This window comes from Musca autumnalis, unplaced genomic scaffold (assembly GCF_047663935.1).
Source record: "Musca autumnalis isolate F117 unplaced genomic scaffold, ASM4766393v1 scaffold_2, whole genome shotgun sequence".
Taxonomy (NCBI): Eukaryota; Metazoa; Arthropoda; class Insecta; order Diptera; family Muscidae; genus Musca; species Musca autumnalis.
In genome coordinates this window covers 78,949,173-78,967,936 of record NW_027411755.1, presented here as the reverse complement: position 1 = coordinate 78,967,936, position 18,764 = coordinate 78,949,173, and the positions used below count along the sequence as shown (strand labels likewise).

Sequence of the window (18,764 nt, the reverse complement as noted above, 5' to 3'; positions counted from 1 at the left end):
GATGCGTGACACTGGCTGTGTCCACTGTCTTCTGCACTGGCGATGTGACAGCGGTTTCCTCCAAAATGTTAGCATTTTCATAATCCATTGATGTGCTGCTCTTGTTGCCTTTCAACTGAGCGACTTCTTTTTCTTGACGGGCTATGATGCGTTTGCTGCTCATTTCCAGAGAGTGTGCAAAAGTAAGCTGCCTGGCTGATTCTGCTTGCATGGATGCAAGTTCTGCTGCCAAATACTCATTTCTACTCTCTAGTTTCTGCATATTTTGCTGTAGCTTGGTAATAGTTGATTCCAGCTTCTGGTCACACGGAGAGCCGCCTTTGCGTTTTAGTAACGGCTTCGGGTATGATACCATTTTCCATTCACCTGGTGTATCAGCTGATTTCTGCTCCATCGTCACTTCCCTTTTTAGCTTATTGTAAAACAAATATACTCCCAAATTTATGTGTACTATTAAATTGTTATTGTTTCGTTATTAAGAGAAGAATTTTTTAATTCAATTTTATTTGGATTAAAATTTTCATATTACCTACGTCTAACATTAATTCTTAAGTCTATTTAGCATAAAATTATTCTTCTAAATTTATTTTTGTAATACAGGTACATAAATACATATGTTGCAGCACGTATGCAACATATCCTTAATACTAAAAAAGTTAAATTAATTTATTTTTCTTTTATATGCTATTATTCAAGAATATTATTCTCCCGAAAAAAGAGTCTTTTATAAAGGAGTCTATAAACATTTTCATTTTTGTTTGTCTTACCAACTAATTACAAACCTAATAAATATTGTTTATTTACATATTTACAGGATGCACTAGCGGCCACTGGGCTGGCTGGTAGACGGTACTGTATATGTCAAAAGTTTTATACCGGCGGTGATAAAACATGAGTTGGTCATTATTATATAACAGAACTTCCCTATTCGACATTGTAATGCAATTTGAGGGAGGTGGTTTGCCTCCAAAAGGTCATCTATGCTATTGAAACTATCCCAAAGGCTGTCAATAATAAGGGTATTTTCGGAATATGAGAACTAATCAAGCAAAGTGAGAACGCTCTTCATTAAAAAGACATCAATCCTTTTAAAAGGGGTGTCGTGGTATACGGGAGTTGGGTGGCAAACGCCATGTTCCATCACCACCTTGTATAAGTTTCAGATCTAAAGACGATCTTAGTACCCCTCTCTCTCAGATACGAATTCTTTCCATTTGACTAGAGGAGATTCCGTACCATACAGGGAAGGCGTAGGCCAAGATCGGTCGAATAATTTGTTTATATATCAGTACCTTAACCGCGTGGGTAAGACCACCTGAACTACAAATTATTGTTTGGCACGTTCAAAACAGTTCCTTGGCTTTTCCAAGTATATAGTCTATGTGAACGACAATCTGGAAGTTGGATGTAAAAACTACCCCTAAGTATTTGAGTCTGTCGGACACACTAATTGCTTGACCCCCCAATATGGAGTGTTGCATAAAATCCCATGGAGTTAGGGAATAAGTTCTTTCTCAGCCCCTTGAAAACTATGCCTTCGCATTTGTTAATGTTCAGGCAAATTTTCCATTTACAGAAATACCTATGGAGAACCTGCAGGTATACATTAAAACGCACGTTTGTATTTGTGCAGTGAGCTCCTGACGCAGTGATGAAAATATCGTCAGCGTATATAAGCAGTAAATCACCCTTTGGTGCTTGGGGGATGTCGCTTAAGAATATATTAAACAGGACAGACCCCAAAAGGGAACCCTATGGGACTCCTGTAAATACATTTCTAGAGGTTTACGAGTAGAAAGATTATCCAACCTTTTTTTAATTTCCTTGATTTCAGAAAATCTGTTTCATTCGGCAATTGTTTTCATTATTATTTTCAAGGGATATACGGACACCGTTATCGTAAATTAGATCGGGCATAACGCTGCGTTTTATACCTGCAGCGGCCTTGACTTTGCTATATACCCGATCATTTATTTCGTTATTATTCAGGAACTTTTTCCATTTTTCGCTCTCATGTTGCCCAATGGCTCCCTGAATGATTCTATCCAGATTTGTTATATCTGCCCTAATAGTATCAAATCGACCAGGGTTTCCCGTGCGAAAAAGAGTTCGCCTGAGCCTGTTTTTCTGCCTGGTAAGGTTCAGAATATCGGGCGGTAGTGGTCTTAAACCCCTCTAACCTGGCCGTGTTTTGGGGATCGAGTCTTCCATGGCTCTTTTAAAGATATCTGCAAATTCTCAATGGTCAGTGTCTGATGTTGTGACATTTCTATCTATTGGCAGAGTGCACGATGGTATTTCTTCTGCTAAGGTTCTGTTGAGTCGCCTTTTATTTATGCCTTTATAGTCGTAGAAAGTTTGAATTTCTCGACGCTCTGGCCTAATCTCAAGGACCTTCATGACTATGGCGATGTTGGACTGAGACTCTCTGCTAACCCTGGCATGTCCGTCGGTTGGGATGACTATTAGGGCGGGCAACCTAGAATAAAGTCATGCACCTTTCTACACTTGGAGCATGTCGTGGCACCATCCCAGCTTATGTACCTCGCGTTGAGTTCAGCACCCACTAGCATATCGCCGTTTCTGCCGAGAAATCGGAGACGTTCGAAATCAGCTGTTTCTAAGATATCTGTGACTCTACAATACATGCTCACCAAATGGAGAGAGTCCCATTAGCCCTATACAATCTGATACACGTTTTTTCCTATAATACCGGAGCCGATATCGGTTTGTTCACGTCTAATATCGTCCTTGATAAGGATGGCAGTACCGCGACCTGAAACGTCACCTCTTCTCTGCAAAATGCCTGATGAACAGGCATCATATGCTCTACTAACATCATCACCTCATGCCGATGTTCGTTAAGAAACAAGCGTAAGAAAATTTTTTTCGCCTCGACACTAAATAGTTGATATTAGCGAATATGCATTTAAGCTGTCTAATAATCGAAAGTCAGAGATGTTAGGATGCCACCCACCACTTTTGCTTGGCTCTCCTTATCTAGACTTTGAATGTCCTTGGAATATTTTCGGACTTTAGTAATACAGGTAAAGGAATATTTACCGAAGGTATCATTGCAAGTTTCGTTAAAAATATCGAACGAATCCATAGCTGCACTAATCGGTTCCACCCTAGAGTTTACCGGTATATGTTTTGGTGTGATTAGACTGGCATTTATTACTTACACTTGAAGTCAATACTGCCGACGATGCACGAGTTAAAAAGACTTGTCAGATTGTTACGACGCCATGCACACAATTTAAAATTAAATGGATTGCCGCCAGAAGGAAGCCAAAACAAATGGAGCGTCACCATGGAAATTGGTTAAGCAAACATATTGATTTAAATGAAAACCCGACTGAGACGGAATCAGATTGTGAAATCAACTTTCGTGGACTAGATGGATGTCCATCGTTTAGTCAAGCGTCTACACGAACGAAGGTGCAAAAGGTATCCACACTTGTCCAAAATACTACCAGAGAAGAATTATTACTCCCTGCAAGAGTGAGTTCATACAAGTCCGGTAAAAGGGATGCAGCCAAAATTCTAGATGCGATCGAAAAATCACCAACAACTGCTACAAATTTAAAATAAAATTTAAATCACGCCCAAATTCTTTCTACTCCATACACCCCAGAAGAAGCCCTGGTACTGTTTGTTGATGGCGGGTACACTAAAAATTCCTACATGCTCATGCAATCGGGCGCAAAGGTAGAAATGCGAACATTTACGAGAAGCCAAGGAAAGATGCTATCCTAAGGAATCCGACAGAAAGGTAACTGATGTATTTGCTGAAGTTAGTTTACAAGCATAAGCTGATTATACAACATCAAGAACCGTTGAAGAACAAAGAGAAGGTATTTCAAATGCAATGGAAAAAACATCACTTAGGAAATTTACAATGATTTACAAATGGGGTTGCGATGGCAGTTCGGTGCCACTCTATATACAAACAACAAATTCCTGGCAATACAACAGGTGAATATCTGTTTACAATAATAATAATAATAGCATGGCAAAATCCCCGTCCTCGCTCTACACGCTTTTGTCGTCCTATTAAAATCTGTTATGAAGAGGAAACCACATCTTTAATCCAAACAGGAGTGAATTTTATAAAGGAACAAATTGGAAATATTGTTATTACAAAAGTGGACGATCCAGACATAGAAGTAAACCACATATTCTATTTAACAATGATCGACGGTAAGGTATTCAGCGCTATATCGGAATCATCTGCTCAATCAAGTGGAATTTACGGAGCAACATCAAAAGTAATGAATGATTACAACAAAATTTCGTCATTTACACCAAATGTCAACTTATACGAATACGGCCTGTCTACCTCACACGCAAGGATTCCATGTTTGGAATGCATTTTGCACATTTCGTGTAGACTGGATTTGAACAAAAGGAAAGTTAATAGCTCGGATAGTGCACTTCTTGAAGAAAGGAAGGCACGAATCATTATCGATTTGAAGGAAGAAATTTACATTATTGTTGACACTCCAAAGTCAGTATCCGGCACAACAAACGATGGCAATACATCTAGGCGTTTTTTTTCAGCCAACCTGGCTTAGCATCATCAATAACTGGTGTTGATGAAAAATTAATTACAAATTTTAGTACCATCCTTTCAACCATGAACTGTGGATATGCTATTAATGCTGAATCATTTAAACAGTTTACTGTGGAAACATTTTTTCTTTTCATTGAATTATATCCTTGGTTCTACATGCATGGTGCTGATATAATAAAATGTGCAGATTTGCCTATAGGAATGTTGTCTGAGGAGGCCATGGAATCCAGAAATAAGTACTTTCGGAATTACAAGGAACTGTACACCCGGAAATTAGTCGTAAAGAAACAATTTCAACAGGCTCCTATTTTCTTCTGATCCGAAAATATCGAGTCTGTCTCGCAATACATCTATCAATCATCGATATAGTGAGCCGCTATCTAAAGAAGTCCTTAATTTGCTACAGGATCCAATGCTATAAAATAAATTAGATCAAAACTCGAATTCTGAAAGTGATTAGTATTTAAGAAATAATGTATACACTGTATAAAATATATGTTGCGCAATATTTAAGATACATATAATAATAGTAATAATAATAATAACAATAATAATAATAATTTATATTGTTAAATACGTAAAAGTTTACCAAATATATTAAAAAAATAATTAAAATGTTCAATCTAAAGTTTTTCTTTTCCAAATTATGGATAAACATACGATAAAACATCGACCTTTATTTTATGCACGCTAGATCAGTACTTTTTGCCACTGTGTGTCGTCAGAGTTTGCTGAAGCGGCTCCTTCTTCTCCGCACAGTGGTTCAGAATGGTTTTTTCCTGGTCAAAATTCTGTAACTTTTGAACGGATAGAGATATATTCATAATTCTTTTTTTGTTGGACAGATAACACAATCAGCTTTCAGGTAGTTGCAGAGAAAAACAAGGTCAAAGTTAAACTTTTGAGTTTTTTAACTATTTTTCATCAAAATATGAGTGTTTTTGGGGTTTTTATATCTTCCTATGTATTAAAGATGGTCAAACACCAACAAATAAACAAAATAATTACCAAAAAAACTTTAAAAAAACATTCGAGAAAATTTCGAAAAAAAAATTTTTCAAAAATTTGTAAAAAAAATTTACAAAAAAAAAATTAATTTTTTTCAAAAATTAAAAAAATTCTCCTTGGGTTTTAATACAACTTATATAACTAGTATAAAAACTCATATACTCAAAAAAGTTGTAATTTGTGTCAAAAAACTGTAATTCATATGGAAACAGTATAGAAAAACACACATTTTTACCCATGTAATTTCAATAAATTGAAAAAAGTGTTAAACGGACTGAACGGGACGGGTACAAAAGTATAAATGGGCTGGAAGAGGAGACTTTCGGGCATCTTTCTGTGAAAACAGAACTTTGTTCCATGTTGTTCCACAAAAGTTATAGTCCACTAAATTTGGAATTTCATAAAATTTAGTACCCGAGGAAAAATAAAATAGATCATGTTGTGTAAACGCTACGGTAATTTACTGAAACGATTTTTAAAGGCCACAATCCTACCTACCTTACAAAAAAACAATAAACACAATAACTGTTATAGTTTCAGAGAAATAGCTTCTATCTCCAGAAATTTGCAAAAATTACGTATTTCCCAAAAATAGGGAAAATGCTCGTCTTTAGGGGCACGCCACGCCCACACCTTACAATATTTGGGCCTAATTTTTTGGTTTCCTTAGTTTCAATATGTTTACTATCGAATCCCATATAGAAATTAAATATCTTTGACAAAACAAAATTTTGATTTTTGGCCAGGAAAATTGATTCCTGAACCATTGTGTGCCGTATTACTTGCTGGTGGTACAGTGCTGCTGGTTGGTTGTATGGCTGCATTGGCAGACTTGTTGTCTTTGCAGGAGGTTGGGATGCGCTCAGGACATTAAGTCGTGGTATTGGTACTGGTGGTATGCCGGCTGGTTCCTGCTTTGGTGGCGTGACAGCGTCTTCCATCAATATGTTGGCATTACCTTGATTTGAAGTGCTGTTCTTGTTGCTTTTCAACAGAGCGATGTGGCGTTTGTAGCTCGATTATCGCTAATATGCCGATGTCAGTTTTTGCGCCGATTCGTCTTGCATGGTTTTAAGTTTTGCAAGTTCAGCATCCAATATCTCGTTCCTTTTCTCCAAACGCGAAATTTTTTGCTGTAGCTGGCTAACTAGATCCTCCAGGTGTTGGTCACACTGTGAGCCGCCTTTGCGTTTCAGCGACGGCTTGTTGTATGTGACTTCCTTCCAGTCAACTGATGAGTCTGTTGACTTCGCTCCATCGGCACGGCAGTGTTGCTGCTTGAAGCTTTGTTGTCATTGACTGCTGTTGGGCAAGCAGTCACTTTGATGGCAGGTGGTTGTCTTCCCGCTGGTTGAGATTTGCCGGCGGCAGGTAGGTCTGTCGACTGCATGGTGCCGTTGGGAAGAACACGTTTGCCAGTTGAAGAGTTGTTGAGACAAAAGTCCTGTCTCATATGAAGACATCTATTGTGTCTTCAACAGAATTTTTGGCACTTTAACTTTTCATTTGATATTCACAATGTACTTGTTCACTTATTTACTTTGTATTACGATACTTGTCTTATAATTATTCTTTATTATTGAGAGAATTTTTCAATTTCAATTCAATTTCAATTTTATTGATTCAAAATTCATAGACAATTATGTGATAACTTACATCAAACAATAGTTCTTAGATTACTTAGCATATTTCTATTTTTCTAAGTTTACATTTATAATACATTTTAATTTGCATATACGCACTATATTCTTAACACAAAAAATTTTATTAGTGATACATTTGGTCTCCATAAAAAACGAATCATTTTAAAGAAAAGGAGTTTTTAATCTTTTATTATTTACTTAAAATCTAACTTACAGACTAATATAAAGTATTTACAATAGGAAAGGCGCCTCGTCATTCACTGGGCGACCTGGTAAACCGTATTGTAGATATCAAAGGTTTTATATCTGCGGTGATAGAACTGTAGGTTTCCATCCAGATACAGTAGACCTTCCCTATCTAATGTAATAAGGCTGCTGGGTGCCTGATAGTTGGACTCCATTAGGTGTTCAACATTTACAATCTGCTCAAGACTGTTAGCTACAAGGCTATTGCTCAAATATGCCGCCTTTTCAAGATGCTTTAACGCATTTCTAACTAAAAACACGTCTATCCTGTCGAAAGGGGTGTTATGATATACATCAGAATTGTGAGGAAGCCTCCAAATACCGTTCTCATTTAACTGGGGTCTCATGTCTAGGCAAGACCTGAGAACCATTCTCTCCCATTGTCGGATTCGTTCCATTTGATGAGAAGAGATACTATACCATACAGGGAAAGCGTATGCAATTATAGGTCTTATAATTTGCTTGTAGATCAATAATTTCACTTCCTGGCTAAGACCGCCCGACTGTCTTATTATACGTTGGTATGCCCAGAAAATTCTCTTTGCTTTTGCCAAAACGTAGTCTACATGTCCTATGAATTGAAACTTCGAGTGGAAAACAACTCCGAGGTATTTAATCTGATTTGAGGTTTGTATAGGTTGCCCTGCAATTGAGAGCGCTGCCTCAAAACCTCTAGCACTGGGATAGAGATATTTCTTTAACCCTTTAAACACAATGTCTTCACACTTGTTGACATTAAGTTTTAACCTCCATCTACTAAAAAACTGTTTGTGTTTTCAGCATGCGTTCCTGCCGCTGCGACTAGGATGTCGTCGGCGTATATGAGGAGGAGATCTCCCATGGGGGGTTGGGGAATATCACACAAATATATATTATACAACACTGGGCCCAAAAGAGAGCCCTGTAGCACCCCCGCTGTAACGTCTCTAACCGTGGAAAAGGTCTCTTTAACTCTTACTCTGAATTTCCTATTTTTTTAGAAAATCGGCAACTAAGCGACAGGTATTATGGTGAAAACCTAATCTACTCATTTTGTATATTATCCCTTCATGCCAAACACTGTCAAAGGCCTTGCCGAAATCAAGACTGGTTGCTAGGGTAATCTGCCTGTTGTTCAGACATTTGCTCACGTAGCCTCCTAGAACTGTGAGAGCATGTGAAGTGGAGAGTCCCCTTCTAAAACCAAATTGGTTATCACAGAGGATATCTCTATCTTCGATTACATTATTAATATTTCTCAATAAGAAAAATTCAAATAATTTTCCAAATACCGACAAAAGACTTATTGGCCTGTAGCTATCAGCTATGGAAGGGTCTTTACCTGGCTTCAGGACAGGGACCGTAATAGCCGTCTTCCATGCAATCGGGAAGTATCCCAGATTAATGCAGTGGTTAAACAGCACGCAAATGGTTTGCCATGCGACAGTATCTGTTGCCCTTAACACAATGTACGGAATACCGTCAGGTCCGCTGGACTTTTTCCTTGGCCTGTGTCTGAGGGCCGAGGCTATATCCGAAGTGGATATGAAGTTATGCTGATGCCAAAGACTAGTATTATAACGAGTACTATTGTCAGCAGTGAAATCTACAGAAAACCTAAACAGGGGTGATCTGTCCTCAAAGGCTGCAATTTCTCTTTGGATATTGTCATCCGAAATGTCATGAGAAATGCCAGAATTTTCGATACTATCAGCAATTTTGTTTGCTTTACACTCGTTAAGGATGATGGGTGCTACTCTGTTATCAATAAGATCGGGAATAGCACCACTCCTTATGCCAGCTGCTGCCTTGACATTCCCATATACTCTATCGTTCATTATTATACCATTAAGGAATGACGTCCACAGGGTACTTTCATATTGTGCTATAGCACCCTGTATAATCCTATCCATATTTTTGATTTCTGCTCTTAATGTTTCGTATCTACCCGGGTTACTTTTACGATGAAGAGTTCTCCGTAACCGTTTTTTTCTCACTAATCATGTCAAGGACATTTTGCGGAAGTTTACGAGGGCCCCTCGGTCTCGCATACATAGAAACTAAAAACACTATAGATCCATAAATACTAGTCATTTTCACACAAACACTTTCTATGGAACCAGTATCAACTGACACCTGTTCACACTTTATGTAATCTTTCACAAGAATAGCAGTACCTCCCCCTGGACTACCCCTTCTTTTTTGGACAAAACATCTATAACCGTCCATCACTAAGTTGTGGTGATCAGACAATCTATGCCCCGCCAACATCATCACCTCCGGCCGATGGTCATCCAGAAACGCTCGGAGAAAGTGTCTCTTGGACCTCGAAACCAAGGAGTTGATGTTGGCAAAAATGCATTTAATTTGTCATTAGAACAAAGTGATGTAAATAGAAAAACATGTAAAGAAATCATTGTTAAAATGTTCTTTACATATTCCATCGAATACCTCAAATGATTTTAAGGCTTCGCTCATTTCTACATTTTCTTTAGCAGAAGCTATGTGATTTCCTGGCGCAACACTAATACTAGCTGACGCTAAGCTATTATTTAGACTTTGTCTATTTGTTGCAGAAGAGTACGAAAGTCCTGGTTTAACAATCCCACTATTCCGAGCAAATCTATTCTGTGCCTTAGGTTGAGCCTTTACAGCTGTTGCAGCATTCATTTTTGCTAGCAATTCTTGCCGTTTAGGACACTGTCGGGCATTAGCCGAATGGCCTTCCTTGCCACAGTTCCACATTTAAGTGTAAACTCAGGAACCATAATCTTTTCCACAGTAGCACTAACTTTTTCGATCAGCTTTGGTTTGGGGGTGCCGGTGGGAATATGGCAATTACGTGGTCCATGGGAACCAGCGCATTTCACACATCTAAAGTGTAACCCACAATTTGTGGATGTGTGCCCAAACCTCTGACAATCTCTGCATTGCGTTAAGCCCTTTTTCCTATCTTTCCTTACCCTAACTTTAGCAAAGAGAAGAAATTTTAACTTGTAGAGCCCTGATAGGTTTGAATCTCTACTAACATGAACCAGCCATTTATTATAGCTAAGTAGAGTTGGGTAATCTAGTTCCTAGTTCCTTGTACTAGTTTCAAAACGTATGAGTAACATCATGAAATGTAACGTGTGCTGTTAAGTATACGCAGTTTGCACAAAGAAAAAATATGGGCCATTGGAACTGCGAAGTGAACGAGATAGTTCCATATAGTTCCTTTGGCACAACTCTATAGCTAAGCCTATATGCCTGCTTTACATTAAGGTTTGGCACTGCCTCAGTCAATGCTGCCTTAACATCTTCCTTGTCAAAGTCACCCGTCAAGTTCTCGATGAGCACTGAGTGGGGCGTTTGATCTTTTGGGCAATACGTAAAGTGATGCACACCCTCTCTAACAAAGAGATCCCTTTCTTCTAAGGAATATAGCTGAAAGGACGTATTTGACCTATTGGCTAAATCTACCTCAAAATGTTCGTGCCCTAATTCTGTTTTAATTAGGTCAGTCATTTTTTTACATTAATATTACAAGCAGTTATGACAGGAACGGACTTACCCTTGGCTTTTGACGAGGCGCCCTTCGTAGTCGCTGCTGCGTTATCTGATGTATCCATTTGGTCATCTGTGATAGCTTCGCTGGTTGGCTCATTGGAAAATATCACCTTTACTTTCCTCTTGGCCTTCTTCTTCCTCATTGCTGAAGTTTCCGCATCCTTCTCAGCGTTTTTAGCCGAGGTTGGTGGTGGTGCAGCTTCGCTCTTTTCAGGTTCAGGAATGACAGCTGATTGGCTGACATCATTCTTCACTTGCGGTTTTCTCGGCTTCAAATCTGATGAACGGTTTCCGCCCAGCACGTTGATCCGAGGCACCGGTGGAGTAATCATGGCTGGCTTGCTTGGTTGAGGGCAAGCAGATTCCATTACCATATTGCCTTTTACACTCACGGCTGGCACAGTATTGAGGACAACACCAGTCTTAGCTTTCTTTTCATGGGCATTTATTAATCGAATGTAGCTGTTTTCACGATCAGCAGCACTTTGTAGTAGCCTCGATGTTTCATCCAGACGTTCCTTGATGGTTGAGACTTCAGCCAACAAAGCTTGTTTTTCATTTTGGAGGCTTTTCAATTCCTCCAGCAATTTGGCGATAGTAGGTTCAACACGTGCGACTTCATCAGATGAAACATCTCCAGCGCTGCCTCGCCTTTTCTTTCCTCGCTTCTTGGAAGTAACTTTGGTAAAATCTTCAACAGCGGTTTTGCCGTCATCACTACCAAGTTGTTCAACACCAATTTCGCTGTTATTGGTTTCGGTTTCCATGTTTTCACAATTTCACTTTTTAAACGAATGTTTTTTTTTTTATACTTGAATGTTCACTCGCGCACACGATTTTAAGTTGTTCGTTGTTCCGAAGTTCACTTTGCACTGTTATGTTCGTTGTTCTGTGTGTGTGTGTTGTTTGATTCAACACAGCTGCTTGCGAGACTCATCAACCCCGTTAGCAGTACAAAGCCAATTTCATCACAATCTGACGGCGGCAAGAATTCCACATTGAATACTAAAATACCAACTTTTACATTTAATTTTTGTGCGTGCAGTCACGTTTTTATATACAAAATAAATAAAAATAATATGATTTAGAATAATGTAAGTTAAAACTAATACAATATTTACAGAAATTATAAAAAAGATGTTAAATGAATGTTATTTTTCTAATTTTGTTACCAGAATTCCTTCAATACACACTCTTGAGAAAGTTGGAAAAAAGCCAACGAAACGTCGGGTGGAAAATGAAATAAAATCCTAGTTTTTTTATTATCATTTAATCAAAACTGACCAAAAAGCCATCAGCGAAAACACAACAAAAAGTCATTCTGTTGAGTGACAACGAAAAGAGTACAATTTTGATATTATTTTGTTTATCGCAAGCAACATTGTCGAATGTCATAATTGAATTTGATTTTATTTCTTCAGGTTGTACTACATCATCATTGTTGGTGAATGTATACAATCCCATCCCCTTTACAGATGAGATTAATTTCTTTAGATATTCATACGTTGGATGATATAGAGATTTTGAGTAAATATAGATATTTTCAAATTTTAATCCATTAGACGCAAACAGCGTCTGCACTCCAGTGGAGCGGCTGAATACGGAGATGGAAAACTCCAAACCCCTTAGAAGGCAACGGGAAACCACTGAAGTAATATCCCATGAAAATCATACAATGAAAATGGAAACTCAAAATAATAATCGGCCCTCAGTTTCCGGCCAAACGAGGTTGCTAAGAATCATTAAACTTAACATTGGAACATGGAATGTTCGAAGTCTTTATGAGCTTGGTAAACTGGACGACACCATAAGCGAGATGAAACAGCTACAAATGGATATATTGGGTATAAGTGAGACATGGTGGAATGAAAGCTCAGAGTTCTTTTTCTGAGAATACAAAGGTTCATCATTCAGGCAATGTTGACGGAATCCACAGAAAGTGTGTTGCTATATTAGTTAAACATAATATTGCACCAAGTGTGACAGGATATTTCCCGATTTCGGATAGAGTGATGATGATCACAATATACGGAAAACCTGTTAACTTGAACGTAATACAAGTTTATGCACCAACATGTGATGGCGAAAATGAGGAGGTAGAACAATTGTACAGAGATGTGGAAAAAGTATTGACAATGACAAAACCCCATGATATCACAATAATACTGGGGGATTTTAAGTTGGAAAGGAAGAAACAACTGATGTTACACGTAAATTTGGATTAGGCCAACGAAACGAAAGAGGAGAAAGGCTAATCCAATTTTGCCAAGAACATAAGTTTAAAATTAGTAACACTATGTTTAGTCTCCATCTGAGACGATTATATACTTGGAAGTCGCCACAAGACAACAATAATAACATAGTCAGAAATCAAATTGACTACATATTAATAAATAAGCGATATTCTTCGTGTGTGAGTAGATGTTCCACATATCCCGGTGCTGACGTTCCCTCAGATCACATCCTTCTAATTTGTAAAATAAGTTTAAAATTGGCGATAACACGCAAGAGAAATCCCCAGAAGAAAATCAATTTTTAAAGGCTTAGCGACCCTTTTACGTGGCAAACAATGAAAAATCAAATAAACGACAATCTAAACATCATTGGAAATAACATTGAACAGCAATGGAACAGTTTAAAAGAATCCATCAACAACGTGTCGAAAGTTGTATTAGGTACAACAACAACTAGACGTAAGAAGAACGACTGGATAACTGAAGAAATACGGGCACTTCGCGAAGAATGAAGCAAATACAAAATATTAACTTTGAAAAATACATATTGGGAATTGAATCAAGAAATCAAAACCGCAACCCGTGCCGAAAAAATGCACAAATAAACAAGGAATGCCAGGAAATTGAAAGATTACAACTTCTTCACGACGATTTCAATCTCCACAAAAAAATTAAAGATGCATCCGGTATTTACACAAAAAGAACGTCCACATTTATTTGCGATGATAATAACGTAGCCCACTACGAATGTCAGGATAAGAAAAACCTATGGGAAACATATATCAGAACTTTATTCACAGACGAAAGTCGAACTCAGCTCCTAAACAATACTCACCAAATCGGCTTTCCAGAAAGACTAATCAATGAGGAAGAATTAGAATCGATAATAAAATCTATAAAAGACAAAAAGGCACCGGGCCCTGATGATATACCTGTCGAAATACTCAATCTTATAGAAGGCAACAATAAACAACTGTTATTGAAGTTGTTTAACCAAATTTATATTACAGGGGAATATCCGCAAGATTGGCTCCAATCAACGTTTATACCAATACCCAAGAAAAATAATGCGAAGGCGTGTGGTGACTTCAGATTAATTAGTTTAATGAGTCATGTCCTGAAAATATTTCTAAAAATAATACATAGAAGAATATACCCACTATGTGAGGCACATATGGGGCAGACGCAATTTGGATTCAATGAAGGCATGGGAACTCGTGAAGCATTACTTGGACTGAACGTATTAATACAAAAATGTCGCGAAGTTCAAAATTACGTATTTCTTTGCTTCGTGGATTATGTGAAGGCGTTTGATACGGTGAAGCATGACAAACTGATGAATATCTTGGCTTCTATTGGGCTGGACGAATGGGATATAAGATGCATCGAAAATTTATTTTGGAATCAGTTATCAAATATTAAAGTGGATGATGAGACAACTGACAATGTTCAAATTTCAAAGGGAGTAAAACAAGGATGCGTTCTGTCTCCCATTTTATTCAATATATATTCAGAACAAATATTTGCAGAATCCATAGCTAAAAAGAACATTGGTATTGCTGTAAACAACACGCTTATTAATAATATTCGTTACGCCGACGATACAACATTATTAGCAAGTAGTTTTGCGGGGCTACAACGATTATTGGATGCACTCACGAAAACAAGTGAGGTATATGGACTACGTATCACCATAAAAAACCAAATTTATGATTTTAAGCAGAAAGAATGTGGAAACAAATGTACCTATGTTAATAAATAATACGGAAAAAGAAAGAGTAAAAACATTTAAGTACCTTGGTGTCCAGATTAACGATGTGTGGGATATGTCGAAAGAAATAAAGTGCAGAATTGAAATGGCACGAAATTAATTTTTAACTACAAAAAAACGCTTACCAGCGTTAAAGGTATCAGATCAGAAAAGATTAAAAAGAACATTGGTATTGCTGTAAACAACACGCTTATTAATAATATTCGTTACGCCGACGATACAACATTATTAGCAAGTAGTTTTGCGGGGCTACAACGATTATTGGATGCACTCACGAAAACAAGTGAGGTATATGGACTACGTATCACCATAAAAAACCAAATTTATGATTTTAAGCAGAAAGAATGTGGAAACAAATGTACCTATGTTAATAAATAATACGGAAAAAGAAAGAGTAAAAACATTTATGTGCCTTGGTGTCCAGATTAACGATGAGTGGGATATGTCGAAAGAAATAAAGTGCAGAATTGAAATGGCACGAAATTAATTTTTAACTACAAAAAAACGTTTACCCGCGTTAAAGGTATCAGATCAGAAAAGATTAAATTCGCTTGAAATGTGGATATATCGTCCCATTTTAAAAATTCGCTGGACAGATCGTGTCTCAAATGAGGAAGTGCTTAGACGCATGAATGCCGAACTTCATGTTACACGTACGATAAAGACCAGAAAAACATCCTATTTGGGTCATTAAATGAGAAATGAAAAATATAAGCTTCTCCAAACCATTATTCAAACTAATATCGAAGGAAAAAGACCCAGAGGAAGGAAAGAAACATCATGGATAAATAACATTAAAGAATGGACGGGTCTGAATGCCGCCAGAAACCGAAGCCTTTTGATAATTGAAGAAAACATGTCATTTAATTGTATAATAATATTAACAATTAGTTAAGTTAAATGTGGTAACACTAAATTGTAATTGTATGATCGCTAACGTCCGAATACGGATTGGCAAATAAAGAAGAAGAAGAAGGGCTCTCTATCAAGCTAAGCATTACATTCGTCTTTCCGCAGGGTCCCACAATTAAGTCGAGTATAGTGTTTGGTAGTAAAGTACTATGTCTGGAGGCTTTCTTTTGTATAAAATCAAAATTTTGTACAGAAATTTTAGCGTGTTGTTTAATTAATCGCATTTTCACTACTAACGAATAATTCTATAAACAATGAATATTTATTTCAATTTTTTATTTTTTGTTTAGTGCTAGCAAAAAAGTATCAAAATGTACGTTTATAATAAAAATAACGTTATTAAGAAAAAATCTGTTAAAGGAAAAGGACTTGTAAATAAGATAATAAATTCTTTTCCCGTAGAACTTCATCTACCTGGCTACCATTCTGTGGACCTGGAACAAAACTTGCCAAACGACTGGAAAGGGGAGACAAAGGAATAAATCCATTGGATGCTGAATGTAGAACGCATGATATTGCTTATGAACAAAACAAAGATGTTAAACAAAGACATATTGATGATCGTGAATTGGCTGAGAGAGCTTGGGAAAGAGTGAAAGCAAAAGATAGTAGCTTTGGTGAAAAACTTAGCGCATATCTCGTTACAAACGCCATGAAGGCAAAAACGAAACTTGGTATGGGGTTGAAAAATAAAAACCTAAAAGAAATTGCAGGTCAAAAGATTTTTAAAAATGCTGTTAAGAATGCTACAACAGCTCTAAAAAGTACAAAGCCAACTGATATTAATGCTTCTGATAAATTAGCACAGAAAGAAATTCAAAAAACATTCCTAGGAAAGAAGTCGAAGGTAGTCATACCAAGAGTAATTAGAGTTCTTAAAACAGGTGGATTTCTCCCCCTTATACCGATTCTAACTGGGCTAGGAGCATTGCGTGCATTAGCATCGGGTAGTTCAGCAGTTGCTAATGCGGTTATAAATGTTAAAAAAGCACAACAACAATTAGACGAGCAAACTTGACATAACAGAACAGTTGAAGCCATAGCAATGGGTAAAGGACTCTACTTAAAACCATACAAAAAAAGGTTAGGGTATTTATGTGAATGATACCCCAAAAAACTGATAAAGCAGCTACGCAAAGGTCCACTAATACACATATTTATGATTTTGAAAAAAAATATATATATACCTCACTTTAGTGGTGTGTTTATGCGGAATACATTACCTAAAAACCCCTATCGCAAAGAATGCGGCATTACAAATTTAGATGACAACAGTGGATTTGGCACACATTGGGTGGCATATTATAAAAATAATTATAATATTGAATATTATGATAGTTTTGGGAATCTTCAACCACCATTGGAAGTGATTGACTATTTGGGTACAAACCTAACATATAATTATAAAAGAGATCAATTTTCCACATACAATTGTGGACACCTTTGTTTAAAATTTTTGATTGAGATAAGTAAGCGGTGACAATAAATTTGAGATGTAACGCATAAACTCCATCCAGTCGAATTTTAAGCGTCCAAGATGATGTATGAAATTGATAGAACACAAATTGCATTGGCTGATTTTCAATACCTTCATGGAAACTATAAGAGTATATTCATAAAGCAGGTGGCATATGTATAACATATGAGGTGCATCTGTTCATCCAAATTATTTTTTGTTCCGTCAACCTTTCAACGAAAAAGAACTTAAAGGGCGAGCAAGGAACACAAATTGTTACTGCAAGAAACACATAAATGGCTTAGATTGGAACGATGGAAATGACGACTACAATGCAGTTGAGGATATTCTCACTCCACTGTATATATTTTTGTTGTTATATCAATTCCTATGTAATAAATTTAGAATCTAAAATGATTTTAAATGATTTCCAAAATTATTGTACTAAATGTTCTATACATAGAAACTTTAAGCTTAGATGTGCTTTAAATAATCTATTTAAAATCTTTGTATTTATCATATATGATGAAATAAATAAATAATTATAAATAAAAAACAATTGTTTTATTTTTTAAAAATTTTATTTATGGAATTACAGGTAATAAATGTAAAACACAGCATGAAAATTGTCGCAATGGGATTCACAGTTTTACTACGACAAACATCTTGAGAAAATTCAGGAAGTAACAAATCTAAAACTTTAGGTTTAATGGGAATATTGTTGGGGATACGCCTTCTCATTAAGGGACACTGGTATGACAAACGTAAATGTTCTGCTACTGGGAAATCTGTTTGCTCCCAACGATGAATATCAACTTTACAAAAATAACATCTGGTTACATCTGCTACTCCGGTATAAAAAAGTCCAACCGCAGCCATGGTTTTAGTATCTGGATACGGTAATGGCCAATTATTAAAAGATTTCACGCGTGCATCTTCTATGTTAAGACGAGACATCTTTCTAGCATGAGCTCTACTTACAAACTGGTCATGGTTTTGTATGCTTCACTGATTAAATAATCCTGTTTTTCCACCAAGTCCTTCATCCTTATTATTATTTTATGGTTAAAGGAGTTGAACAAATCAATTAAATTGGAATTAGACATTGCTGTTTGCACACTTTTTTCTAAACAAGCTTTTATATTAGATTATTCCCCTATTTATATAAAAAATATGAGTCATGATTATATTTGTTCTCTTCAAATTCTTCACATGAAAAAAAGAAAAATTTTTTAATTTTTTTCCTTGGTTTTTATTTGTTGAATTTACATATACTATTTGTAGTAGGAAAGATACCACTCCCTCCCTTCATACCCACCAATCGCTTACGAAACCCCAAAATAAAAGAAAAAGTTTTTGTTTGTTTCTTTGGTCCTTTATTTATTGAATT

At 36.7% G+C, this 18,764-nt stretch overlaps 1 protein-coding gene across 3 annotated transcripts in view; it reads left to right on the top strand.

Annotated features, from left to right (window-relative positions):
• LOC141394146 (uncharacterized) overlaps positions 1-17,930 on the top strand; it is a 143,159-nt gene extending 125,229 nt beyond the window's left edge. Inside the window, exon 2 of one of the 3 annotated variants that reach the window (XR_012410263.1) lies at positions 16,321-17,930. The gene's annotated coding sequence lies outside the window, so the exon portion shown is untranslated. Of the gene's footprint in view, positions 1-814; positions 5,093-16,208; positions 16,226-16,320 lie in introns of those variants that run through there. The other 2 variants (XR_012410265.1, XR_012410264.1) reach the window with 2 other exon arrangements.
• Positions 17,931-18,764: the final 834 nt, after the last annotated feature.